A 26,403-nucleotide genomic window follows, 5' to 3' on the forward strand; every position below is an offset into this window, starting at 1 on the left:
CCCAGTCTCGGCCACTTCGGGCCAGGCAGGAAGCTGGGCTACCGCCCCTCCAGGTGCCGACCCAGCCACTGGGAGCCGGGGCCCCGGCTGGAAGGAGCTTTCGGAGTAGCTGTCAAGAGCCCCGGGCCTCGAGGCCCCCAGGATGACGGGCCGGGGGCCCCCCCGCCTCAGCACAGCCAGGGCTGCCCCCGTTCCCCCTGTGGACCCCCGGGGTAGCCCCGAGGAACAGCAGCCCCCAACAGCAGCGGCGGCCTGAGTCCGACTGGGCGAGCCCCGCAGAGGAGTGCCTGGGCTTTTGTGTGCGCTCTTTGTATCGGAGGCTGGGGCGCCGGGCCCTGTGAGCTGGCCCCAGGCGACCGCGGGGAGCCGGGCAGCCAGTCCCGCAGCTCCGTCAGCCCTCCTCTGAGTCCCGGCGGAGGTGCCGCCAGAGTCCGGCCGGGACTGGAAGGCGAAAATGCTCAAGTTCAAGGCCTTTTGCCTGGATTACTGGCAGTTTCTGTGCCTGCAGCCTCTGCACGGAGTCTATAAAAGGTAGGTGCCCGGGAGAGCCTCTGCTACAGGGCAGCGCGGCTGGCAGGACCGTTCTCCCCGTGGACAACCACGGGGCCTCCCTGTCCCAGTGCCGGCCCCCACGGGCATTTGCTGCGGACCTCTGAGGACCACTTGCCAGCTTGGCTTGACTGTATCCTCCTCCCCTTCCAGCCCTGAAACTGGTAGGATTTCTGCAGAGGAGGAGTCACCCCTGAGCGCTCTGTGCTTGAGAGCTGAGCTTCATTGTTCTTGCTGCTGGAATAGGTCTGGAGCCGTCTGATCCCACCCCAGGGCAGTCCCTACCCTGGGCTGGCCGTGCCGCTATCCACATCCTCTGACCTTGCCGATGGCCTGTGTGACTAAGGAGTTTGACAACCTGCATCCCGAGCAGAGTTCTGAGACTTATTTGGGGAGTGGAGAGGCACACTGCGGGGGGTGGGTATCCCTGGTCTGGAAGTAGTCAGAAGACCCTGGAGTTCAAGTTCAGATCCCCCCCCAGCCCCCACTCGCTGTGTGACTTTGGGCAGACGGCTTTCCCTCTCTGAGCCTCAGCAGGCCCCATCTTTAGGGATTTGGACCTGGTGACGGGAGTGGCATTTGGGGACTGCTCCCTGAAATGACACGGGTGCAGACGTGAGCCCCAACGTTAGTAAACCCAACGGTACCTTCCGCAGGTGCGTCGTGCCCACACACACACACCTTGGCTGGGGAAGGCCGGTGCCCAGGCCTGTCGGAGGGACAGAGTGAGGGTACCGGCTCTTCCGAGGGAATTCGGTTTTCCTGACTTCACACTCGGTGCCGTTCACGGCTATTAGCGTGCAAGCAGCTCTGGGGAAGCGTGGGAGCCTTTCTTCTCTCTCCCAGGGCTTTCTGCAAAGGGGGCGGGTCTGAGGGTCTCACAGCAGCCTCAGAAAGGAGGTCCCCGCAGTTGGGTGGGTGCCAGGGAGGGCGACCCGCCGTGCGTCTGACCAGTGCGTCCTCCACACGGGCAGGTGGACCCACCCTTCCCGCCAGCTGGGGAGCTTGTCCTTAGGGGCCTGGGGCTCCAGAATGCTCCGGCTGATAGTGACTAGGTGTCCGCAAGGCCACACGTCAAGCTGTGGTCAGCCCCCAGCTCTACTACAGCAGGGGTGCTGGAGCTCTCCTTTGAGAAGGTGAGACCAAGGGCAGGCGGCCAAGTGTGACCGCAGGCTTTGGACCCAGGCCTCCCTTGTTCCAAGGTGGACTCTGTCTCGAGTGCTCTGCAGCTCAGGCGAGGAGGGTGCCAAGGTCCTGGGGCGGGAGGGATGAAGGGAGCCTGGCCCCACCCCTCCAGGGTCAGGCAGACACAGTGGGAGGAGTGGATCTGGATTTGGGGCTGCAGGAGGAGGTGACAGCTGAGCAGACGATGAAGTGTCTGCAGGAGTCAGCTGGGTTCAGAGGGGAGGACGGGTGTTCCGGGCAGAGGGAAGGGCTCGTGGGAAACCCCAGAGGCTTCCAGTGGGCAGGTGTCTTGAAGAGGGGGCAGCGAGAAGCCACGGAGCTGAGAGGGTGCCAGGGACCTGAGTCCAGGACCAGGGCCGGTCTCCTGCTCTGCATGGTGGGGAGCCCAGGAAGGGGCTGAGGGTGGAGTCGCAAGCTTGTGAGAGTCACCCCTGGGAGTCACATGGTCCCTGTGAAAGGCCTGGCTCGGCCTCCAGGGCCAACCACTGAGAGCCCTCTTGGACCCGCCCACCATGGGAGGGTCTTAGAGCAGGTGCGGTCTTCTCAAGGCTCAAAGACAAACGGGGACATCGTCCTCAAGGAGCTCCCAGCCTGCAAGGAGAAAGAGACCCACTAACAAGCCATGAAGGTTAAAGATGGGGGTAAATAGAGGGAGCACACACACAAAAAAATCTAGGGAGAAATCTAGGAAGGCTTCCAACAGGAGGTGTCATCTGAGCTGGGTCTGAATGTGGGAGCAGGATTTTTCAAGACAGGGAAGGGTGCAGTAGGTGGAGAGCACAGCACGAGCCGCAGTGTGGAGGGAGGACCGAGCCTGGCGTCAGCGGGGAGGCTACAGTGAAGTCAGGTGATGAGGCTAGAAAGGCAGACAGGCTGGGCAGCGATGCAGAGGCTCCCAGAGCACCTGCTCCCTGGGAGGTGTAGTTCTCAGCCCAACCAGCCCCGTGGAGGGGAGGATGCCATCGTCCCATTCTCCAGGTGAAGAAACTGAGACTCAGGGGGGAGAAGTCGCTGCCCCAAAGTCATACGGCCCGTCGGGGGACCGAGGGATTTCACAGGCTGCAGCGGCCAGCCAAGGAGATGCTCAGGCTGGGGTCAGTCCTCTCTCCATCGGTTCATGTCCATAGGGGACGAGAGTCTTCATGGCCAGACCGCATCCTGGCGGGGCGCTGACTGCTCCCCAGGAGTGGGGGAGGGGCTCGCCCACCTGCCACCGCTCCTGGGGGATTGGCAGGGCCAGCGCCAGGGGAGCACTTAAGATGCCTCACTTAGGGGCCTTAGGGAGCCGTGGTCGCTCCTTCCCAAACAGAGCCAACCCCAGGAACTTGGCGCACGGAGCCTCTTGGCTTTTTTCCTGGTGCCATATTCTGGTGTTTAAAACAGCGACCCAAAACTTTGGAGTATGAAAAGGCTGTTTTGCAGACAATGCATAATTAACCACTTCTAAACACAGGGTGTGCCAGGCTCCCTTGAAGCTGTTAATTATTCTTCATTAGTGATCTTAAATTCACGTAAAATAATCCTGGAGCCCTGCCAGAGGCTGGGGCTGAGGCAGAGCGGAGATTCTCATTCCAGCGAGAAAGCACAGCGGGACGTTCTCAGCACCTGTGCCTTCTGCCTGGGCGATGACCATCCTGCAGAGCCCCTAGCTGTGACCCAGAGGCCATCGTGAAAGGCGCAGGGCCCTGTCCACAGGCCCCAGAGCCTGGCGGACCTCAGGGGACTCTCGGCAGTGGGACAGTTCAGGTAGGAAGAAAAACTAGACAAGCCTATACCCACCACCTACCTCTGTGCCAACCATCCATCCATCCATCCATTGATCCCCTCAGTCAACCACCACCTCAGTTAACACCCCACCCCCGTATGGGGGTATACCCACCACCACCCAGCTTTAGAAATGACCTGTTCGGATGTGGTGGGAGGCCCTGTGGACCCCCTCAAATCCCACCCCTATTCCCCAGAGCTAAGCCTCAGCAATAGCCCCTCCCTTACCCGTTTGGTGTGTTTATTTCAGTTCAGTTAATTTCAGTCACTCAGTCGTGTCCAACTTTTTGTGATCCCAAGCACTGCAGCACGCCAGGCACATGCCCATTTTTATACTTTTGCTAACACAGAGCATCGTTCTACAAATTCTGCAACTTTACATGCATGATGTCCTAACCTGCAAGTTACTTTTTCTAACTTTTTAATTGTGGTGAAATATATATAACATAAAACTGACCGTCTTACACATTTTGAGATGTACCATTCAGTGGCATTAAGCACATTCACACTGTTATTGTAACCATCACCACATCATCTCCAAGACTTTTTCCCAAACTAGAACTCGGTCCCCAGGAAATACTAACTCCCCTCCACCCCCTGCCCACCCCCCATTCTACTGTATGTCTCTATGGACTTGACTCCTTTCAGGACCTCATAGGCTTCCCAGGTGATGCTAATGGTAAAGAACCCGCCTGCCAATGCAGGAGAGATAAGAGACATGGATTCAATCCCTGGGTCGGGAAGATCCCTTGGAGTAGGAAATGGCAGCCCACTCCAGTATTCTTATCTGGAGAATCCCATGGACAGAGGAGCCTGGCAGGCTACAGTCCATATGGTTGCAAAGAGTTGGACACAACTGGGCACTCATCAGCAGCAGGACCTCATCCAAGTGGAGTCATTCGGGATTTGTCCTTTTGTGACTGGTTTGTTTCACTTGGCACAATGTCATCAAGGTTCATCCCTACCGTAGCTTGTGTCAGAATCTGCTTCCTTTTCAAGGCTGTGTAATATTCCACTCTATGCGTACACCACGTTTGGTTTGTCTCTTTATCTGTTGATGGACTCACGTTGCTTCCACCTTCTGGCTGCTGTGAGTGATGCTGCTGTGAATGTGGTTGTGAAGATAGCTGTTCAAGATGCAACTTGCTGTTTTCACTCCACTCTTCATTGGTGAGAGTCATCCGTGTGGCCATGTATAATCCTCATGTTTACTTTCGTTGGTGTGGAGCACGTAGTCCATTGTTCTGCGGTTGATATGGAGTTTGGTGGTTTCTCATTGTTGATGCTCCAGGCAGGGCTGCAGTACGTGTTCCTGCACACTGTCCTTGCACACCTGTGTGGAGTGTGTAGGGTTTGTTCCAGGACAGTGCGTGAGTCTCTTCAGCTCTGCCGGGCTTTGCAGAGTTGCTTTCCGAAGGCAGTGTCGCTGTGAGTATCCTCAACAGCAGGTGGTGAAGGCCCGAGTCTCTACATCCTGATCTACCCTTGGTGTCAAAAGCCGGGTGATGTTTTTAATAAATAAAGGAGAGAAGGAGGAGACTGTAAGCGGTGTGGGCCTCCACCCCAGCTCTGCACAGCGTCAGGCGTCCCGGAGCAGGACCTGAGACACGCACGGATGTTCCCTTGGTCTCTGTAGTTCCAGGTCCTCCAAGGTTAGGGATTTTCGAGGGCGATTACACCTCTGTGTTTTCTTACCCCACAACCTGACTTTGGAGCCTTCCCTCTGAGCGCGTGGTGGATGCCACCCCTGGCTTTCAGATGTAGGACTAATTCAAGTTAGACCAGCTGTCAACTTGCTGCCCGATGGGCAGGTTTTACCATCCGCTTGTGTTAGATGTAATGGAGGCCAGGTGTATGGAAAACAGTGTGAAGACGCTTGCTTTGGAGAGAGGTCCCCAACCGTGGCTGCAGTCCGTGAACACAGCAGTCTGGCAGCTCTGAGCTCCCAGCCCGGGAAGCTGAACACAGAGACTCGGGGCTGGTCAGAGGCTGCCGGCCCCTGGACACACCCCTGAGCCCAGGCGTCTGCAGGTTCAGCGCCCGAGGCTTTTCGACTGGAGGGCACAGTGCGGGCTCTGACGTCAGAGGGGCGGGAGTCCGATCCGGCCAGTCCTTGGATCATCGTTACTGGGTTACTTCCTGGGCTGTCTGATTAGGGGCTGGATGCTGCCTGCGTGGTGTCTCCACGAATCTTCACGGCAGCCTCGTGAACCAGAACCTGTTTTGTCCTCATGTTTCAGTCCAGGAAACGGCGGCCCCAAGAGGGCAAGTGGCCGTCTCAAGGTCACAGAGATGGGGCGCGGTCAGCGCGGTCCACACGACCAGCTCCACGCAGTGGCGGCCACGCCCGTGGTCACCCTGTGCGGCTGCCCCGCCTGCCGTGGCTGTCGCAGACCCCCCCCACTCGCCGCGGCGCCCCTCAGTGCCAGTGTGCGTTTTCCCCTCTGGTCTCCTGCTTGACGTCAGACGGGGCTGCTTGAAGACGGGGGGCTGGATCCTCACGGGCCTCACCCCCTCACCCACTCACCTCGCGGCTGCTGCCAGCTGAGAGCGGGACACTTAGACGGGGCCTCCCCATGTAGCCTGGGCTTCCCCACAGCTTGGTAACTGGGTTCCCAGACCAAGTGTCTGGAGAAAAGGGGAGTCATTGTTCAGTTGCTCAGCTGTGTCTGACTCTTTGCGACCCCATGCACTGCAGCACGCCAGGCTTCCCTGTCCTTCACTATCTCTCGGAGTTTACTCAAACTCATGTCCATCGAGTTGGTGATGCCATCCAACCATCTCATCCTCTGTCATCTCCTTCTCCTCCTGCCTTCAATCTTTCCCAGCATCAGTGTCTTTCCCAGTGAGCTGGTTCTTCCCATCAGGTGACCAAAGTATTGGAGCATCAACTTCAGCATCAGTCCTTCCAGTGAATACTCAGGACTGATGTCCTTTAGGATGGACTGGTTGGATCTCCTTGCAGTCCCAGGGACTCTCAAGAGTCTCCTCCAGCACCACAGTTTGAAAGCATCAATTCTTGGGCGCCCCAGAGCAAGTGCCCCAGGGAAAAGGGAGTGAGGGCAGCAGAGCCAAGTAGAAGGTGCTGACTTTTGTGATCAGGCCTCAGAAGTCCCTTGGCTTGCTTGCATTCTGTTCACAATTGTGAGGGTCTCAGGACACAATGATTCCCCATCCCTTCTGCTCTCTGACCTCCAGGTCCTGAGCTGAAATGGACTTTGGAAGAGGACCTAATGGGCATGAGGGCACCCGGGCACAGTTGGCTCTCAGCAAATAGTGGGTTTTCTTTTTATGTATTTATTTTTTTATTCATGAAGTAAGTTCAGACAGAGCGTGGATGTGACTCAGGAGAGGGAGCAGTTATTTCATCTGGGAAACCCTGAAAGAGCAGACATGGGCCTTGAGGGCTGAAGAGGGTTTTCCCACCTCCACAGGGGAGGCGATGCTCTCAGCAGAACAGGCACCAGAAGTGAGGATGGCGGAGCGTGAGCGTTGACCCCGTGGAGGCTTTGCTGGTGAGCCGCAGAGGTCCCCTGAGGCCAGAGATGCACCGCACCCTGTCAGGGGGGCAGTGCCCGGGGACACGGACGGGCAGCAGGGTCGGGGGTGTGTGCCAGGCGGCGCGAGTGTGCGCCCCCCACACCCCTGCACCCCCCACACCCCACCCTGTCGGGGGGGCAGTCCCCGGGGACACGGGCGGGCGGCAGGGTCGGGGGGTGTGCCAGGCGACGCGAGTGTGCGCCCCCCACACCCCTGCACCCCCACACCCCCGCACCTCCCCACACACCTCACCCTGTCGTAGGGGCAGTCCCCGGGGACACGGGCGGGCAGCAGGGTCGGGGGTGTGTGCCAGGCGGCGCGAGTGTGCACCCTCCACACCCCTGCACCCCCCACCCCACCTCGGTGCTTCTGCTGGACCAGTGAGAGGCTGGAGTGAGAAACTCGCCAAAGGCTCACTTTGTCCCCATTGCCAGAGGCCTTGAGAAGCTTGTCTCTGGCTGAACAATCGGTACAGATTCAAGAATCCAGCAGCCAGAGCTGAACCCGCCTAAGGTTCGAGACAAGAATGAGTGTCATTGGGTGGGACGCCAGTGTGTCCTTGCTGTGCGCATCCAGAGGACGTTTAAGCAGACCCTCACTGCAAGGCTTCCCTAGTGCTCCAGTGGTTAAGAATCCACCTGCTGATGCAGGGGACACAGGTTCAATCCCTGATCCAGGAAGATCCCGCATGCCGCAGAGCAATGCAGCCCGCGCGCCACAGCTGCTGAGGCCCGCAAACCCTAGAGCTGTGCCCCGCAACGAGAGAAGCCGCGGCAGTCAGAAAGCATGCAGTATATCTGGAGAGGAGCCCCCGCTCGCCGCCACTCCAGCAAGCCCGCGTGCAGCAATGAACACCCAGAGCAACCAAAACTAAATAAATAAACTCAGAAAAGAAAGAAGGCAGGCCCTGCCGGCGTCAGTGGGCTCCAGGGCTCCCGGCCTTCGGGTGACCACTTCTCCCCCGCTGGCGGCTGGAGGCTGGTGGAAACGGGTGTTAGAGGCAAGCGGATTTTACTCAGCACAGTGTTGCTGCTGGGACAAGACCCACTGGGGTCTCCTGACAGACACTGCCTGCCTCCAGTGTAACTGCTGGACTTAGCATGTGAGATTTAGTCCGTACTGAGCCGTGGTCTGCACCTCAGCCGGGCCTTGGTGGCCACCGATGGATGGGTCAGCCTGTCCGAGGGGCTCCAGGAGCCCAGGCGACTCAGAGGAGGGGAGAACTGGGCCCACGTGCTTCTGAGCTGAGACCCGTGTCCTGTCAGGGCCTGCTACAGGCAAGGTCAGTAGTGAAGCCCTAACCCCCGTGTCTCCGAGTGTGCCTGTGTTTTTAGATGGGGCCTCTAAAGAGGCAATTCAGGTAACATGAGGTCACCAGGGTGGCCCTACTCCAATGGGACTGCTGTTCCTGTGGGAGGCGGAGATCAGGACGCACACAGACACACAGACGCCCGGGTCTGATAGTTAATTTCACGTGTCAGCTTTCCCGGCCGTGGGGTGCCCAGATATTTGGCTCTGCATTATTCTGGGTGTGTCTGTGAGGGTGTTTCTGGATCTGATTAACACTGAAATCAGTAGAGCAAAACAGACTGCCCTCCTCCATGTGGTGGGTCTCATCCAATCAGCTGAAGGCCCGAACAAGAAAAGCTGCGTGAGCATGAACTACGCCTGCCTGGTGGCCCTCGAGCTGGGACACTGTGTTTTCCTGTGTCTGGGACGCAGATGGAAGCATGGGCTCTTCCTGGATGTGAAGCCTCCCGGCACCGGGACTGAAAGTATTCCATCAGCTTTCCTGGCAGTTCTGAAGTTCCAGGTCTCCAGCTCACAACTGCAGATCTTCTGACTGGTCAGCCTCCATAGTAGTGCGGGCCTGTTCTCTCTGTAATAGATAAACATATTATGTGTTTACGTATGTGTGTGTGTGGATAATAAATATACACATTGCATATGTGCACATGCACCCTGATGGTCCTTCTCTCAAGAAGCCCGACTAGTGCATCATGCAGGACACAGTGAGAAGGGGGCCGCGTGCAGGCCGAGGACAGAGGCCTCGGGAGAGACCAGCCTTGCCAGCACTTTGGCGGCAGACCCCTGGCCTCCGGGACCGTGCGACGATGAATTCTGTTGTGTGAGCTCCTGGCCTGGGGCGTCTGTGATTGCAGCCCTAGCTGACTTCTCTAGGACCTCCCCTTCTTCATCCATGAAGCGGGTACAAGGACCCAGTCTCAGGTTTACCATGTCTTGTTGGGCACAGAATGCGTGCCCAGCAGCAGAGCCCATGTGTGTGGCGTGTGGTGGGCAGGGCTGGGACCTGGGTGAGGCCAGTGAGGCATTTGGCTGGGGTGCGAAATGTAAATGGGCAGCGAAGAAACTCAGCAAACAAGTAAACAAAACGTCAGAACTGCATGTAAAGACAGGCTGGTGTTCATTTCACGACCATGCGTTGCTATGCAGTCTTTTACAAGGGGCTATGCCCTGTGTGCCCTGCAGGATGGGTTATGAGGGCTGATGGCAACGTGCAAGAGATCAGGCCATGCAAGCTGTCTTATAATCATTTTTTCCATGTTAAAGTTTTATTAACTTTTGCCCTTGGGTCAAAAATAGGGAAGCTGTTTTGGTAGGTGTATATATGGTGCTCATTTCCTATTGGCTTCATTCAGGATCCAACACGCAGACCCTGAGCGGGCCGGTCCAAGGGCTGCATGGTCCGCCCGCAAAGGGCCGGACTGGTCTCCCCTCGAAAGTCGTCTGGGAAACACAGTGCCCTCCGTGTGTTGGAGAGGAGCTTAATATCAGGGACTGTTTCTCCACGGAGGCTGTCGCTAGGTCCGCTGGCGACTCTGAGTAAGATCTGAGGATTAGATAGTAGGATTGAACTGACATCGGAGGCTATACTTTGGTTATGTTGGAGAGCATCCTTGTTTTCAGGGAAGACGCGACGTAGCAAGGACTCGAGGGGGGCAGCTTCCTCTCAGACAGCTCTGATTGTAAGCGTGTGTGTGCACGCACACAGGTATGGCGAGAAGGAATATGATAAGCAGGATACACTGTTAACGTGGGGAATCTGCACGAAGGATGTGCAGAATTCTTTGTACTTGTCTTACAACTTCAAGTCTAAAATTCACTCAGCATACAAAGTGGAGGGAAAGAAAAAAAAACCAACAGTGTCAGGGTTTGCTGAGGGTCTCGCCTCTCGTGCACCCCCGCCTCCTCCTGGTGCTTCAGATCTCAGCCTGACGGACGCCTCCCCAGGGAAGTCCTCCGTCTCCTAACCCAGCACAGCCGTGCCTCCCTGGTGGCGTCCCGCTTGGTTCTCTCAGCGTCCTCACTGGCGTTGGAAATGACCTCCTTCATTTGCTTTAGCATTTGCCCTCTGGACCCCGCCTCCAAACGTCAGCTCTGTGGGACTTTGTCTTGCTCACCCCTGACCCACAACCCCAGTGCCTTGCATACAGTCGGTGCTCAATAAACACCTGTGAACAAGGGAAGATTTGACGATCATGGGCTGCAGGTCAGAAACCCTGGAGTCTTGTCACTCCTGGTTCCCTCGCTCAAGACTTTCCGTGTGACCTTGGGCAGTGGCTTCCTCATCTCTGCCCCGCGCTGGGGCTGCGGATCGCGTGACGCAGGGCGGCCCTCGCTGGCCCCGCAGCCGCGTCCCGGCCGAGGCCCCTCTGTGCCGCCCCCCATGCTGCTGCTGCTCCCTCCCTGGTGGAGAAAAAAGGGAGGTGAGAAAACGTGGCTCTCGCACCCGCGGCCCAGAGTCCGTGTGCAGGAGGGCCCAGGAGCAGCATGCGGGAGTTCGGCTCTCTCCCAGGCTCCTCGGAACAGGCCCGGGCGGGTGCGCAGGGCACCCTTGGCAGGACACAGGATCTCCCTGAAACTAGATCACACTGTCTTGTTTTCATGGCAACCTTTTACTTACAGCAAGTGATACTAGTTTTCCATGTAGGGAGTGATCTAAAGTTTCCTTTCAAAATACACGTATTTGGGGCGAAAGCCAGCTTCTTCACTTGGTATTTTGTGCCTTGTCTCAGACTTTTCATGCTTGCAGACTTAAACCTAGTTGGAAGCAGGTTCAAAGCCCACCTCCCCTCAGCCCCCCGTGAACCACAGGCTTGCACCAACGCTGCCACCTTTCCATCCCGCCAGCTCCCTTCTGCCCACCTCATGCTGCTTCCCAAGTGATCTCCAGCAGTGTCTTTTTACCGTCACTTGGCTCAGATCGGGAGCCTATCGAGACCCACGCACCGCAGGGGCTGCTCAAGTCTCTCTCCCTGTGGAAGCACCCGGCCTCCGTCAGCCTGCGGGTTGTTTGTTAGAGACGGCAGCCTGCTTGCCTCTCACCCACCCTCGATTCAGAGTCATGTGATCATTGCCCACGTGCCCTTTCACCTGTTCCTCTGTCTCCTGTACTAACTGGAAGTTAGACCTGGAAGCTTCTCCAGACTGTTGTTGTTCAGTCGTGACCCCATGGACCGCAGCACGCCAGGCCTCCCTGTCTGTCACCAACTCCCGATGTTTACTCAGACTCACGTCCGTCGAGTCGGTGATGCCATCCATCTATCTCATCCTCTGTCGTCCCCTTCTCCTCCTGCCTTCAGTGTTTCCCAGCATCAGGGTCTTTTCCAATGAGTCAGCTCTTCATATCAAATGGGCCAAAGTATTGGAACTTCATCTTCAGCATCAGTCCTTCCAGTATAGTGTCCAGCTTTTAAAACCAGTTGATCTTAAAAGCAAATATTAGCTAGTACTCAATGAAGTGCTGTAAGGGCCTTGGGAACTGTCTGTGACTGCAGGCAGGTGGCGGAGAAGGTTCAGGCACTGCCCAGGCAGGTCTGGGTGTTGGGAAGCAGGTGAGGCGGTGATGGCCTGGCCTGGGGTGAAGCGGTCCTCACCAGGCCTCTGCACACACGTGCACATGCACGCACACACACAGTTCAGGGGAGGGTTCCTGACTTGACGGGCATGCTGGGACCCAGGGAGCTGGGAGGCAGCTAAATAAGGCCTTTTCAGCACCGAATGGGGGTTGAATGTGCAGCTTTTCTCCTTTGCCTAAGAAGGATCTAGGAAAAGGCACAGCCTGCAGGATAGACCTTGAGAAGGACTTCCATGCCAGTCCAGTGTCGCGCGGTGGTTGTAACGGGCGCTCGCGAGCAGCGCTGGTTCAAATCAGGCGCTCCTGTTTCCTGTCTCTGTCACCCAGGGCGTGTCTGCAAGCCTGTCTGAGCCTTGGTTTCTGTGCCCTGCAGGTGAAATAATAGTAGAATCTGCCTCATAGGATGAGTTTCCCTGGTGACTCCACCAGTAAAGAATCTGCCTGCAATGCAGGAGATCTGAGTTCGATCCCTGGGTCGGGAAGATCCCCTGGAGGAGGAAATGGCTACCCACTCCAGTATTCTTGCCTAGAGAATCCCATGGACAGAGGAGCCTGGCAGGCTGCAGTCCACAGGGTCATAAAGAGTCGGACATGACTGACTAAGCTTGCACCCATATATGGGGTGGGCCTGAGAGTTGGATGAGTTCGTGACTCACTGGGACACGGGCCCCAGTGAGTGCCCACTAACCACTCGGCGTTGTCATACTGGACGAGGGTGAGGTGGCTCTTCATGGAGACTGGGACGTGCTGAGACTAGAAGCTCCGCGGAGTGTCACTGTCATCACAAGTGTGCGTGCAGCCCCACACACCACGGGCACGTTCACGCAGACTCGCCCGCCTGCGGGGCTCATCGGCCAGCGCCCGCCCTCCCGGGCCGGCTTCTGCTTCCCTCCCTGAGGCGGGGAGCGGGCATGCGGGGTGGCCTGTGGAGACCCCAGGGCTAGTGCAGCCCGGTCCCCTGGACAGGACGCTGGACTCAGAGCCAGGCGCCTAGACCCACCGCCCCCGCATGTGACCTGAGCTGGGTCACCGCACACCCCGAGACTTTGCTGCTCCATCTCCCAGAACTGGGGCCTGGGCCTCCGGCCCCTCTGTCTTCTGACTTCCCTGCATGGCAGAGCTGGGCACACACCCTAAAGGTCCCTGGTTGGTCTGCCCTCCCAGCACCCCCAGGGATGGGGTCAGGACTCTTAGAAGAGAGCCCCAGGGGGCTGGCTGTTGTCCAAGTGACCGCTGGCATCAGGCCCTGTCCTCGGGGCCTGCCCACGGCCAGAGCGCCCATGACCATGTCCAGGCCTCAGGGTCTGGCACTGCCCTGACCCCAGTTGGTGGTCCCCGTTGCCCTGGAATGGGCTTGCCCGGACACTCCGGAGCTGCCCGGAGTCCCGTTTTTCCCTCAGGTGGTGGAACTTGGTAAGATTGCACAGTCATCTTCACACTTCCTGCTCACCCGGCCTGGGGGCAGCTGACACACAGACTGTACCGTAAGCAGCCCCAGAGCCCACCGTGGACAGGTCACCTCCCTTCTCTGGGCCTCAGTGTCCTCATTTGCAAAATGAAAGGCTGGAGTATCAAGGGAGAGAGATGTTCATTCATTCAGTAGGTATCCAGTCATTAACGCTTCCTGTTGGCCAGAGTGTCTGCCGGGGGCAAGAGACGCTGATGAGCAAACCCACACCCACGCTCAGGTCACTGTCAGTCCAGTGGCGTCGGTGCTCTGAGGAGGCACACGCGTCTGTGGAGCTGGACCAGTCACGGCGACTTCCTGGAGGAGGGGGCAGCTCAGTGAATCTTGACAGGGGAGAAGGAGCAAAGGGTACAAGAGGCCCCGGAGCCAGGCAGCCACGGCTCTACTTTATTTGGTGAGCCCGGAAATAGCCCACATGGCCTTTTAGATTTGAACTTATTGCCAACATCTAAAATCCAAGAGTCTCTGAACAAAATCTGGATTTCCGACTAGTGAAAATCCAGAGCCCTCGTTCCTACAGAGCAACGGTTTTCCCTTTGGACGGAGTGTGGTCCTCAGCACCCGGTCCCACCCGATTGCCCCGGCCCGCTTCCCCTCGCTGTCCCGTGTCCACTCTCCGTGGACGGGACGTCCATCTGCCAATGGTTCAACCCCCTGGGCGTCAAGTCTGCACCTCCCCCCCAATCTGACCAGCAGCTGCCCCTGCCGCTCTGCGGGGTGAATGGCTGTAGAATCCATCACATGTCCCCGTGCCCCAGGCCGCCCCCTGAGGCCCAGCAGTGGCTCCTGGCTCTACGCTGGTCCCCTGCATCCTGCTCTGTGCGAGGTAGGCAGGGTGAGGCCCTGCACAGACGGGAGGGGGAGGGGGGGCGGGGCGGGCTCGCATGCTGGCCTCCGCGCCCCACCCCCCACCTTGGTTCTGGTGAAGTTCTTCTCTGGCTGCTCCCCCACCTCACCAGCCCCCGAGCGACCTCCTGGGCCTGGGAGGAGAAGGCGGAACTCAGGTTCCTACGTGACCTGGCCCGCGAAGCAGCCTTGGACCTCCATTTTCCCATCTGGGAAATAGGTGCATCCAGGGCCCCCTCCCTGCAAGGCAACCCCTACTGTGGGGTGCAGGACAGTCACGGGACTGGAGGTGGCTTGATTTTCAGCCCACCACACTAGGGGCACTGCTCCAGGCCCCGCTGGGAGAGGCTGCAGAGACAGAAGTCGGGGCTATGCTTACCTCGCTTTGAGCCTGCGCGTGCCCAGCCGTGGGTCAGGCTGGCGGCGCTGGGCTTGGGTGTCGTCCAGCCCAGGTGTCAGAACCCTAGTGAGTCTGCAGAAGACGGGCGGGGTGAGGACAGTTACGACTCGGGTGGTCGACGTGGGGCTGACTCGGGTGATGTGTGAAGCGCGGAGCCGCGTGAACATCCTCCCTGCCCCCGTGGGCTCTCAGAGTGGAGGCCGCAGACACGGAACCGCAGATGTGGGACCGCAGGGTGAGAGAGGCCGCACCCCGGCTCGGGACGGGGGATGACAGTGGGAGAGGGGGACCAGGGCCGGGTCATTCCTCTTCCGCGAGCCCCCGTCACTGCCGGAAGGCATCTGAATTTAGTTGCTTCCTTGGTGCTGGTCAGCACTCCCACTAGAGAGTCCGCCATGCTACGAGGCTCACCAGTGGTGTCTGGTGATCAAAATGTGTCGAGTGGATGAAGGAGCAAACACACAAATAATTGGCTTCCTGGAGGCGGTGGCTTTTGAGTTGTGCCTGGAAGGGCAGCGTATCAAGTCCTGGCAGAAACAGGGGGTTCACTGGGGTTGGTGCAGGGTGCTGGGCTGTGTGCAGCGGGGGCTGGGTTCAGGGCGCTTGCAGGGGGCGACCTGGCCCCTGTGGGGCAGTGGTTGGGTGGGGGGAGGGAGCCGTTAGAAGAACCCAGAAAGAGAGAGCCATGTGCAGGGCCGCCCACCAGGCCCCCTGCCTGCAGAGACCGGACAGTGAACCCCTGCCGGGGTCTCCCCCTGGCCACACCCACTGGGAAATGGAGCCCTGGGGATACAGCCCCTGGCCCTGAGCAGAGTGGAGGCTCCATCTGCAGCCCAAGAGTGCAGAGTTCCTGGCCCAGGGTGGGTGGGCCTGGGGTGTGGCTGGACTGGGGGTCACCCGCAGGCACAAGGAAGCTCTGTGATGGTGGCGGGTGGAGAAGGCCTCACCCGCCTGGCCGAGGTCAGCTGTGGGGCGGGTGCCAGGTGTCGGGAAGGATGCTGGGTGGGCTGCGGAAGGCTGGCCGAGGGCTGAGCAGGCAATGGAGAGGCCGTGCCGGGGCCCAGCCAGGGCGGGGGACCGATCACCCCAGCTCACCGCCAGGGACTGGGTGGGGCACCCGTTTGCTGAGTGAGACAGGCCGGCTCGAGGCAGAGGCAGGAGGTGGGGTGCTCGGAGCCTGAGGACCACAGACGCTCCTCACCAGGCCCGTAGAGGGGTCAAAGCCCACTGGGCCCGAGGCTGGACTGGGGTTCCAAGACCCTCCCTCGGGCCCCAGAGGGAAGACCCTCCCCGTCCTGTTCCCGACCTGCTCCTTGCACACTGCCCTCCCCACCCGGCTACTGCCTCCCGCAAGCGGGCACAGACCCCCGCAGGCCAGGTTCCCCGTGGCATTGGCATCTCCCAGGGAACAGACGCGTCCTTCCCTCCACTAGGGCGGCAGTGACCTCACCCCCAAGGGGCTGGGTGAGTCACGGGCTGAGGGCGGCCGGCCAGCCAGCTCTCCGCAGAGCTCGGCTTTGGCCAGGCCGCTGGTGAGAGGGACCGTGGAGGGCGTGAAGGCTTCCATGCGCTTCCCTCACCTCCTGGCGGCCCCGGCTCCACGGGGGAGGGAGGGGGAGAGCGGTCACTGGGCACCCACACTGCCCAGCGTGCCAGGGGCTCTCAATAAGACACGAGCACCCTTGTCCTACAGGAGATGGCCCTGAGAGGTTGAGTCCCACGCCCAGGGTCACACAGCTCATCTCTTATCACAGCCCGGAGTGGAGGAGCAAACAGGCTCAGAGACGATGCCTGTGGGGACAGGGGAGTCAGGGATGGACCAGGCGTCTGGCCTCTGTACTCGAGGACAAGCCACCAAGAACATTCAGGAGACCTCAGGGCCCTTGAAGCCTCGGTTTCCTCATCTGTAAAATGGGGGCAAGGACACCTGCCCCTTGGGGATGGGGGCGGCATGAGAGAGGACAGGAAGGGGCAGTGTGGGGACGGTGAGGCAGCCCCGCACCCCCCAGGCACTCTGCTGTGTGTCAGCCTCTACCCCCTCCAGCCCCAGGCCAGGGTTGGGCAAGTGCGGGGCTGGACCCGAGTGGTGGCCATGGACTGGGGCTCTGGGGCTTCAAAAGGCAAGTTGTCAAGGGCCACCCGTGAAGAGGCACGTGGGAGATGGCTCCTGGCTCGGCCCCCTGGGTGGAGTCACTCCAGGGGCTCCCCAAACCCTCAGACAACCACCCCAGCCCGTCCTTGCCAAGGAGCAGGCGTCCGAGGAGCACATGATGCCCTGAGCAGGCGTCCGAGGAGCACGTGATGCCCTGAGCGCTGAGAAAGCCGTGCCCGTCGCCTGGCCTCGGTTTCCCCATCGGTAAGGCCGAGGGAGGGAAGCCCCGCCTCGGGACAGAGTGTCCTCCAGGATGAGAGGAGCTGGAGAGGGCCCGCCAGGGATCCTGGGCTCTGGTCCTGAGCGTGGTGCTCCCTCTGAGAGCCCCTCTGCAGCACAGGGGCCATGGGGCTTGCTCCGCCAGGCGCTGGCCACAACTGGTGCCCAGCACAGGGCAAGTGTGCAAGGTGCGCCAGACAGATGCTCCACCAGAGCTGCACCAGAGCTGGGGCGTCAGGACCCGAGAGACATGGGACCCAGGAGACGTGGGAACCCGGAGCCTGGTGGGCCACCCGAGCGGCGTGGGGCAGGACTAGACACGGCTCCCAGTTGCCAAGGATGCAACACATCAAGGATGGAAACCTGGGATCAAGTGAGAGGCGAGGAGCTGACCGGGAGGATGGGAGGAGGGTTCAGGAAGAGCGGAGCTTGTTGCCGCCGCCTGTCACAGCTCTTGACCCTGTGGGGACGCGGGACGGCCCATACGGGGGTGGGGTGTTAACTGAGGTGGTGGTTGACTGAGGGGATCAATGGATGGATGGATGGATGGATGGATGGATGGTTGGCACAGAGGTAGGGGGATGTGTGTGGACGTGTGGATGGGTGGGTGGGTCCGTGGATGGTTAGCTGGAGAGGTGGGTGGGTGGACCTGTGAGCACAGGGATGGGTCGAGATGTGTAAACAGGCTCTGCTGCGCCCCCAACAGGTGTTGAGACAACTCCCACTAGTAGGATAGACCAGATAAGCCCCTGAAGGGAGAGCTTGCTCTGTGCGGCACAGGAAGTGCAGCCTGTATGGAGAGCAGCAGGGGGGCTCGCCCCAAGGGAGAGTTTCCTTAGGTTGGTGGAATGCCCAACTTTGAGAGGTAGTGAGGTTCCTGTCCCTGGGGGCATTCAAGGGCATTCAAGCAGACAATGGGCAGCCACTTCCTCAGAGTGCCATGGAAGACTCCTGTGACAGGTCTGATAACAAAGAGAGAGGATTTAAGTTCTGAGGCCCACAGGAGGCCATGGCCTCTGTTGAAGCCCAGCTTCCTTTCGGAGAGAAAATTCTTTCCCGGTGTGGGGGCCGCATGAGCGCGCAGCTGCCGTCCCCACTGTGGGAATCGGGCTGGAATCCGCAGCGAAATTCCCCATCCTGCACAGGCCAGGGCCGGGGCGGGCGGGGGGCCAGGCCCAGAACAAGGCTTTGACCCGGAGACCCGGGCAGGCCCGGCCCCAGCCTCCCTGACCTTCTGTGGGCAGGTGAGGCCCTCCCTGAGCCTCAGGTCCCTCGAGGATGAGATGGGAGCCCTGGCGGCCATTGGACAGCAGCTGTGTGTGGGCTCCGGGCCCACCTGCTCTCGGGGGCTCCCTGGGGGCCATGGGTGGGAAGAAGCCATGAGTCATTGTCCCCAGGGGCTTCTCCTGGGAAGCCCCTGCTGACTGCCGTGGGCTGGGCCTGGGAGCAGCTGGCAGGGGGCGAGAGCGGGGTGCTCCAGAGGGGGTCCCCTCCAGAAATGGCCGGGACCTGCCTCAGGCCCAGACCCCACACCGGCTGAGGGGAGCCTGCCCTCCAGCCCTCCTCTGGCCTATGGAGGCCCCAGGGAGCTGGCTGCTTCAGTCAGCCCTGCGTCCCACCGCTCCCCCCCCGAGGTCCTCACATGTGCAGTGGAGCTGGTGATAAAGTCCACTCCATCAGGCAGATGGGAGAACTGAGTGAGTGAGTCCTGGACCTGTGCTCAGGGCTCCGTGAGGCTGGGCTGGGTGCGGGACTGAGGCCAAGGAGGGGCCAGGCATCCCCGGGTCATCTCACAGCGAGGTGGTGGGCTGGCCGGGGCTGGAGACCTCATCTCCGCCCCCAGACGGAGACCCTCGGAGGTGGGCGGCCGCACGCCTGGGAAGGGGCCAGCTGTGTCTTTGTTTCCCGTCCACCCCAGGCTTCCTCCAGGAGCCGGGGCACACAGCCCCCTCGTCCTGGCCAGCGGTGGGCAGGGCCGCGGCGGGCGGGTGTTGGGTTGAGGCCTCTGGGGAGCTGACGGAGGATGCGAACCGCCCTCGCCTCCCGCCCGCCTCCCTCCCTGTCCCAGGCCGGCCTCTGGACGGAGGACCAGCCCTGGGCTCTGGGTGGACGCCCCTCACCCGGCCCGCCCAGTGACTCACTGCTCCCCTGGCCCAGGGCCACCACCGGCTCCTGGCGGAGCCGAGAAGAGCGAGGTTGAGCCGGCGGGAGCCGAGGGGCCGGGTGTGCGAGCCCTGCTCGGCCGGGCGGGGCTGGAGCCGCGGGAGGCTGGGACCTGCGGGGGCCCGAGGCTGCCTCCCCCTCCCTGCACGCTGGGCCTTCTCTGTCTCCTTCCCACCATGGAGAAGGAAGTGACCTGAGAGCCAGCCCCCCGGCCGGAGCCGTCCGGGGCTGGAGGGCAGCGCCGTGGGCCCCCAGCCGCCCGCTCCCCGCTAGCCAGGCATGAAGGGTGGCGGCGGCGCCGTGTGGAGCCTCATGTGGAAATATTGCATCTCCGTGAGGACCCTCAGGTACCAGGGAGACGTGCGAGTGGACGCAGCTGAGCCCGGCCGTCGTCTGGCGGGCGGGGGCGAGCGGGCACTGGCTGGCCCAGTTGCCTTGGCTCTGGGAGGTCCAGGGCAGCCCAGCCCGAGGGCTGGAGGCAGGACCGGCCACCCTGGCGCCCTCCTCCAGGGCTCTGATGGGGACGGAGCAGGACGCTGGCAGAGCTCCGGGGTGACCGGGTGCCCGGCAGGCTTGGTGTGGCTGGCGGTCTCCCCGGCAGGCACTTGCCGCAGCACCCTGCGCACAGCGGAGGGACCCGGGCCCTGTCCCCAGCCCCCTTGACTGTCTTCCTGGGTGAGATACACTCAGCACTCAGCACAGGACCGTTTGCCACCGTGGGCCACGTGTGGGCCCCCGCGCTGAGCCTGGACTCGGGCCCCAGGCTGCCCGTTTCACTGGCCTTGGCGGGTGAAGCGGCTTCACCTCTCTGGCCAGAGTTTCCCACCTGCAGATCCTAGAGGCTTAGCGGGAGGGCTGAGGGAGGGAACAGCGCCGGGGTCTGGCTCCCAGCCAGCTCGGGGTAAGCTGACTTCCCCCTCCACCAGCTGGGGGGTTCCCGGAACCAGGTGTGATGGGGGTGGAGACGGAGGTGCAGCAGAGCTGGCCCGGGGCGGGGGCACCCCCACACACACCCAGCCTGTCCCAGCCCCACTCCCTCCCCCGGGGCTTGGTTCCAGCCTCTGCAGCTGCTGAAAGGACTCAGAGCTGGAGCAGCGGCTAGGGATCTCGTGTGACCTCAGACAAGGCTGGACTCCACGTCTATAGGTGGTGAGCGGGGCTTCGAGACCCCGCCTATTTGGATAACACCTTGGGGCATATTTTTAACTTCAAGGGAAGGTTCTAGGAAGAATAAGGGATTGGAAGATCCCCCCCTCTTTCTTCCCACTCTCATTACCTGGCGTGTAAATTATAAACTCTCCCTTGCTTCCTCCTTCCGTTCCTGCCTTCTTTTCTTCCTCAAATACTTGTGGCCACTTAGATGAAATGCCTACAGTAAAATAAACAATAAAATGTCAGGGTCAGGAAAAGCACAGTTTAGGATATCATGACCTGGCAGGAAAAAAAAAGAACAGGAGAGAGATGTGCAGGGTCCTGCGGTCCTTTCGTGGAGATGAAAATGGCTGAGATTCCCAGCAGCCAAGGGGAAAAGGGAAAGCCAGCCTCCCAGGTCTCTCTCAGCGTGCGAAGCCAGCATGTCAAGGACCATGGTTGTCTCTGCTGCTAGGGGAGAGTGTGTGGGAGCCCAGGGCCTCACCCTGAGTGGACAGAGGCATTGAGTGGTGAGAGGCATTGCAGGGCCAGGCCAAGGGCAGATAGTGAGGGCTGAGACTTCTCTTGGGTGGGAAGGCCAGCTGGCTGTGGGAACGGAGCGAGGAAAGCTCTCCCCGGAGTGAGTCAGCAGCTGCCTGTCCCTCCTCAGACCCTGGGACAGACCTCCCTGGGCGGGCACCTTGGAGGCCAGGCCGGGCAGAGGGCGAGTCCCTGGGCGCCCTTCCCTGTGGCCGCAGCGGGATTTTCCTATGTCCTGTTCTCTCCCGTGGTTTCCGGGGACTGGCACTCGGGAAACCTCAGGGCTTGTTTACAGGATGCGGTGGGCCCAGGCCTTGCTGGGGGTGGGGACTGCCTGCCAGAGCCTCGCCCCTGAAGAGGAGCAGCCCCCCTCAGTCCCTCGTCTGCCGGGCGGGGGTCGTTGCACAGCCCCCAGGGCTTAGGGGGCTCGGTCAGTGCCCCCTGGTGTTTGTGGGCACTGCTGGCCGTATAGTGGCGACTGGCCGCCGGTGACAGAGGGCCAGCTCCAGGGGGGCTTTGGGCACCACAACTGGCCCTGGGTTTGCCACAAACCCCCAGTTAGTGCCTGTAGGGACAGGGCGCTGTGTGGTCGCTTGGCAGGACGGGCCTTGGGGCCGGGGAAGGCTTCAGGCTCCAGCAGATGTGCTCTGGTCTCTGGGGGCACACCCCACTTGGTTGGGGAGCCCCTGAGAGAGCCAAGGCCACTCCCAGAGACAGACAGACGGACAGAGCGGGCCAGCCCGCACTGGGGTAGGGGGATCCCAGCCCCCTGGGCCGCGGGGGTGGGGGTAGAGCTGAGTCAGCAGGTCTACGGGGCAGGCAGGGCGGGCGGCGGCCACAGGGACAGACTGCAGGGCTGCACTCCGACGGCGCATAGTTTCCCACTTGCGTCTTCAGATTCCGCGCCTCGTGCGCCTGTCGCCCTGGCCGGGCCGCTCACATCTGGAGAAGCGCGAGGTGTGTGGGGGGCAGGCTGCCTGGCCAGGCCTGGCTCCGCGCCAGCGCTGCGGCAGGGTCCCGGGGACTCGGGCTGAGGTCGCTGAGCGGGGCCCCCAGGCTCAGGGCATCTCTGGGACGGAGCTCCAGGGAGCAGGGCGCAGAGTCCTCCAGGCCCGCGGCAGCAGGGTGTCAGATGCGCAGCTACCGGCCAGCTGCTGAGCGTCTCTGGCCCGTTTCCTCGCCTATTAGATGGGGGGCTGTCCCAGCAGGCTTCGTGGGGTGATCCTGAGGGGGTCCCAGTCAGCACCCGGAGGCCGGTGACACGGTGCGGGGAGCCCAGGCTCGTGACTCAGCGCCACCCCCCAGCAGAGTCTGGAAGCGGCTCAGCCCTTTCTATCGCGTAAGTGACTTTTAGGGTTTTTCTGAGATTCAATGAGTCGGTGCCTGTGGGCCTGCAGGCGGGGTAGCGGTGTGTGCGTGTGTGTGTGTGTGACAGGTCGTGCAGGAAAATCACTTGTGCATCTGGCATTATTTGGGGAGCGAGAGATCGGTTTCTGCCCTGGGGGAGCCGGTGGGGCATTTGAGCTGCAGTGGAGGTAGGGGGTGTTTGAGCTGCCGGTTGGGGCGTGGGGAACAGGGCAGCCCTCTTGGGGTGCAGGCTGGGGATGGGGCGGTGGGGAGCTTGGCCAAGCAGACCCTGCCCCCGGCATCTGGGAAGGAGGGCTGGGGCGCAGCTGGCAGCCAGGATCTGGGGGCATCCAGGGAGCGTCCCTGACAGTGAGCCGTCTGAGGCCCCTGCGTGGGGCCTGTGTGTACACCTCGCAGGCGGGGGCTTGCGGCCTACATTCCAGGCTCTCCTGACACACCCTCTCTGGGCAGCCGGGGCGGGAGATCCGAGCTGCCCCTCCGAGCTCACACAGACCCTCAGGCTTCAGACCCCCTGAGCCCTAGCCCTGCCGTCTTCCCTCCTCTGCCTGCCTCCTCCACCTGCTGCTCCCTTGCCTGCCCCTCCTCCACGGAGTCTCTGTGCAGGACTTGAAGACCTACTCAGTGCCTGGCACCTACCCTGGGAGGGGCACTCTCTGCCCCCTCCCCACCGCCTGGGGCAGAGGAGGTGCCAGGGCCCTGAGGATCTGGCATTATTAGTTTTCTGTTGGGGTCACTGGGGGGCCCTTCTTGGTGGGGTGGCTCTCACCCTCGGGGAGCCGGACGGGGAGGTGGCAGAGGTGGGCACAGGCCACCCCAGCAGGTGCGGAAAGCTGGAGCACCTACTGTGCGCTGGGCCCCGGGGACCCAGCAAAGAGGACTCGGACGGCCGGGTCTCACGGGGCTGATGTCCGAGCTGGAGCTGAACGATAAATAAACGGATGAAGACGTCTTCAGACAGGGACTCTGGGAGGAGGATGAGACTGGGAGGAGTGATGGAGCGGCCGGACAGAAGGGGCCACATGACCTGGTGGTCCAGAGAGGCCTCCCCAAGTGCCCGTCAGCTGAAGAGCGGGCCCGTCCCTGCAGCGGAATGTTGTCAGCTGTAAAAAGGCATGACGCGCTGGTACACACTGTGACACGGACGAACCTCGAGAATCTCAGACTGAGGGACGGGGGCTAGTCGTGCAAGGCCACAGAGTGTCTGGTTCCACTTACACGAACGTCCGCAGGAGGCAAGTCCGCTGATCCAGAAATACACAAGAGCTTGTGCAGGCTGGGGTGGGACACAGAGGGGACTGCCTAACGGGTGTTTTTTTCTGGGATGGTGAAAACATTCCAGCCTTAGATGGTGGTGATGTTTGCACGGCTCTAAATACACTGAAAACATTGACTTGCACGCGTAATTTTTTGAATTTTTAATTTGGCTGCACCGCGAGGCATGTGCAATCCTAGTTCTCTGACCAGGGACTGAACCCTGGAAGTGCTGAGCCCAGCCATGGAGCCGTCAGGGAGGTCCTGTGAGCGGCACACTTTAAATGGGTGAATGTTACGGAACATGAGTTCTATCTCAGTGAAACTGTTTTTAAAACAAGACAGAGGAAAGAAGCACCTGGGTAAGGGGGTGGCCTTGAGCTGAGAGTGGCAGGAAGGAGCGAACTCAGCAGGTGTCAACGCCCTGAGCTGGAGCACTTGGGGCAAGGTGGGGGTGGGAGGGTGGGGGATGGATGTGCCCTCTGCAGGGCCCCGGGTCAGGTCGAGGACTTCAGAATTGGCTGAGACACGAAGCAGGATAAAGCTATGACCTGCTTTCTGTTTCAAAACAATCAGGCTGCCGCGAGGAAACAGACTGGGGGGTGGGTTGGGGGGGCTGGAGGGGCTGGAGGGAGCAGTTGGAGATGACGGGGGGGGGGGGGGCTGCCCCAGTGGGACGGATTGCCCCACGGGGGGATGACCTCCTGGAGGAGGGGTCTGGGCACGGCCTCCAGGAGTGGGGGATGGGCCGGGCAGTGACCTGCAGTGGCCAGGGGCTCTGCAGGTGGGGGACCGGGACCTGAGTGTGAGGAGGCCTCGGGGGGCCCACCCGGCCACCAGGAGACCAGCTGACCGCCCCACCCCTGGTCCCTTGTGGGCCAGAGCAGCTTTGAGGCTAAGTAGGACAGAGTCCTCCAGGCCACCTGTCGTCCGCCTTTGTCCTGCCTGCTCAGGCTGGCCCGCAGCAAGAGGGTCAGCGCTGAGTAGCCGGAGACCCAGTTGGGCCCCTGCGCTTCTGAACAAAGCGGCCTCGAGGAAACTCGAGTGGCCCTGAAACACGATCGGCCGCGAGAGACCGGCCAGCAGGGAGCTGTATTATTCATTGAGCAGAGCCCCTGGGGCCTGCCTGGTCTCTGGCCACCTGGACGGAGCGCCCCTGGGGCAGTGTCCGGCGGCTGAGGGCGGCGGGGCCCGAGGGTGCCCGGGGCGTGGTTTCCTGGATGCGGGCTGAGCAGGGAGGAAGTGGGACGTCAGGCCCCAGTCTGCGAGGCCCCGCAGCTGGTGCCCTGGGGCCGCGGACGCAGGCAGGGAGCAGGAAGACCGCAGCCCTCTCCCCAGGGACTGTGAGTACACCCACCGCCCGCCCCGGGGGGCAGGGACGGGGCTCGGGCACCTGGGGGGGCGCCGACTGTTCTGGGGCAGCGGCCGGGCGGAGGGTCTCTTTCAACCCCCCAGGGCTTCGAGCCGCTTCCTGGGACTGTTTTCTGCCCCCGCTTCTCAGCGCCTGGACAAGGTGGCATGTTCCGTGGCCAGGTGTTTCCCACAGTGGCCCGGAAGGGCGGTCACAGCTGCAGGAGGGAAGTTCTCTGGCTTACCCGGGGGTGAGACCTGCCCCAGGCCCTGGAGAGGGGGATGGCCAGAGCCCCTCAGCTCACCCATGCCGCGGTTCTCTGCCTGGGGCGCCACGACCACCTAGAGAAAGAGAGACTCTGGCCCATGCCCATTTCACAGCCGAGTCAACTGAGGCCCCAGAGGCCCCAAAGTGTCATGGGTGGAGCCCCCATCCCCCAGGGAGCACACGCTCAGGGCACACATAGGCTGCGGCAAGGGGGCAGAGGACGTCCCCGGGCTCCGGGACCTGGGCTTCCTGTCTGCCCATCAGTCCACCAGGGTCCACTTTGTCCTGAGTGGGCTCTGCCCCGGGGAGACGCCCGCCCGCTCCACTGACAACCGTGCCTTCTTTCTGAACTGGTCCAGTGTGGAGCCGTGAGGCTGGAGGGACTGGGGACAGTCCTGCTGGGGGGGCAGCTCTGTGCACTGGGAACAGAGACTCGGCGAGGGGCGGGTGGGGTGCGGCCCTCAGGAAATCCCCGGGTGAGCTGGGACCTGGCCACCTGGTCCTCAGGGAGATTCCCCGCCCCATGCGGCTGTCACCTCTGGTGACCTGAGGGTGTGTGTGCAGCGTCCCAGGCTGGAGTGCGTAGCGGACCTAGGGTTTGGACCCGGAGCAACCCCCACCCCCTCAGTGCATGGCACTGCCGTCTGTGGGGGACAGGGGTCAATGCTCCCGTGATGACCCCATCGCTGGGTCTGCTTCTACCTTTGCAGGCGGTTGGACTCCAGTCCTAAGGAGGGGGTCTCCGCCCCACAGGCCCCCTGGAGCCCGAACTGGGGTGGGGGACGTACGGCTGCGGGATGAGCTCCATCCAGGGCTGCCCTCTGAGCTGGGGCCGACAAAGGCTCCCCCTGACCCAGGCACAGGGCTGCCCGCTGACCCCCTGGGCCAGGGGCCGTGGCAGGATCCTGGCGGTCAGGTCCCAGGATACAGCGGCAGGGCCTGGCCAGGCAGATGGACGGCGGCCGGCAGAGGACCGCCGCCCCAAGGGCAGGCGGAAGCAGGGTGATCCGGGCCGGGACAGCAGGGCCTGGGCGGGCACTTTGGTTGGCTCTCGGGGGGCCCTGGGCAGGCGCTGTGGTTGGCTCTCGGGGGGCCTCAGACAAGCTGCTTTCCCTCCCGGGCCTCCCGTCCTCGCCTGCCCCCCAGGCCATAGAGTCATGAGCCGAGCCCCCTGCCGCTCCGCGCACTCTCAGCACCTCACATGTCCCTAAACCCAAGCATTCCACAAGCATTTATTGAGCGCCTACTTTGAGCCAAGCACTGCGTCGTCTCTGGGGGTCTGAAAGGGTCGAACAACCCAGATAAAAAGGCACAGAAGGGGGTGAATGGC

The 26,403-nt window shown here is 61.4% G+C and overlaps 1 protein-coding gene and 1 long non-coding RNA gene across 12 annotated transcripts in view; both read left to right on the forward strand.

Moving 5' to 3' along the window:
* The window catches only part of IQSEC1 (IQ motif and Sec7 domain ArfGEF 1), a 297,962-nt gene that overhangs the window by 181,201 nt on the left and 90,358 nt on the right, over nt 1-26,403 (forward strand). For 2 of the 11 annotated variants that reach the window (XM_081526504.1, XM_081526507.1), the window contains exon 1: nt 24,742-24,798. The exons of 8 other annotated variants lie outside the window; for them this stretch is intronic. The gene's annotated coding sequence lies outside the window, so the exon portion shown is untranslated. Of the gene's footprint in view, nt 1-23,354; nt 23,437-24,741; nt 24,799-26,403 lie in introns of those variants that run through there. One more of the 11 variants, XM_081526505.1, reaches the window with a different exon arrangement.
* On the forward strand, nt 21,525-23,600 carry LOC145520329 (uncharacterized). Its single transcript, XR_014064411.1, has 3 exons — nt 21,525-21,586; nt 22,025-22,175; nt 22,601-23,600. It is a non-coding gene; the product is annotated as an uncharacterized LOC145520329 (long non-coding RNA).

This window comes from Giraffa tippelskirchi, chromosome 9 (assembly GCF_054371585.1).
Source record: "Giraffa tippelskirchi isolate mGirTip1 chromosome 9, T2T-mGirTip1v1.2.pri, whole genome shotgun sequence".
Classification (NCBI taxonomy): Eukaryota; Metazoa; Chordata; class Mammalia; order Artiodactyla; family Giraffidae; genus Giraffa; species Giraffa tippelskirchi.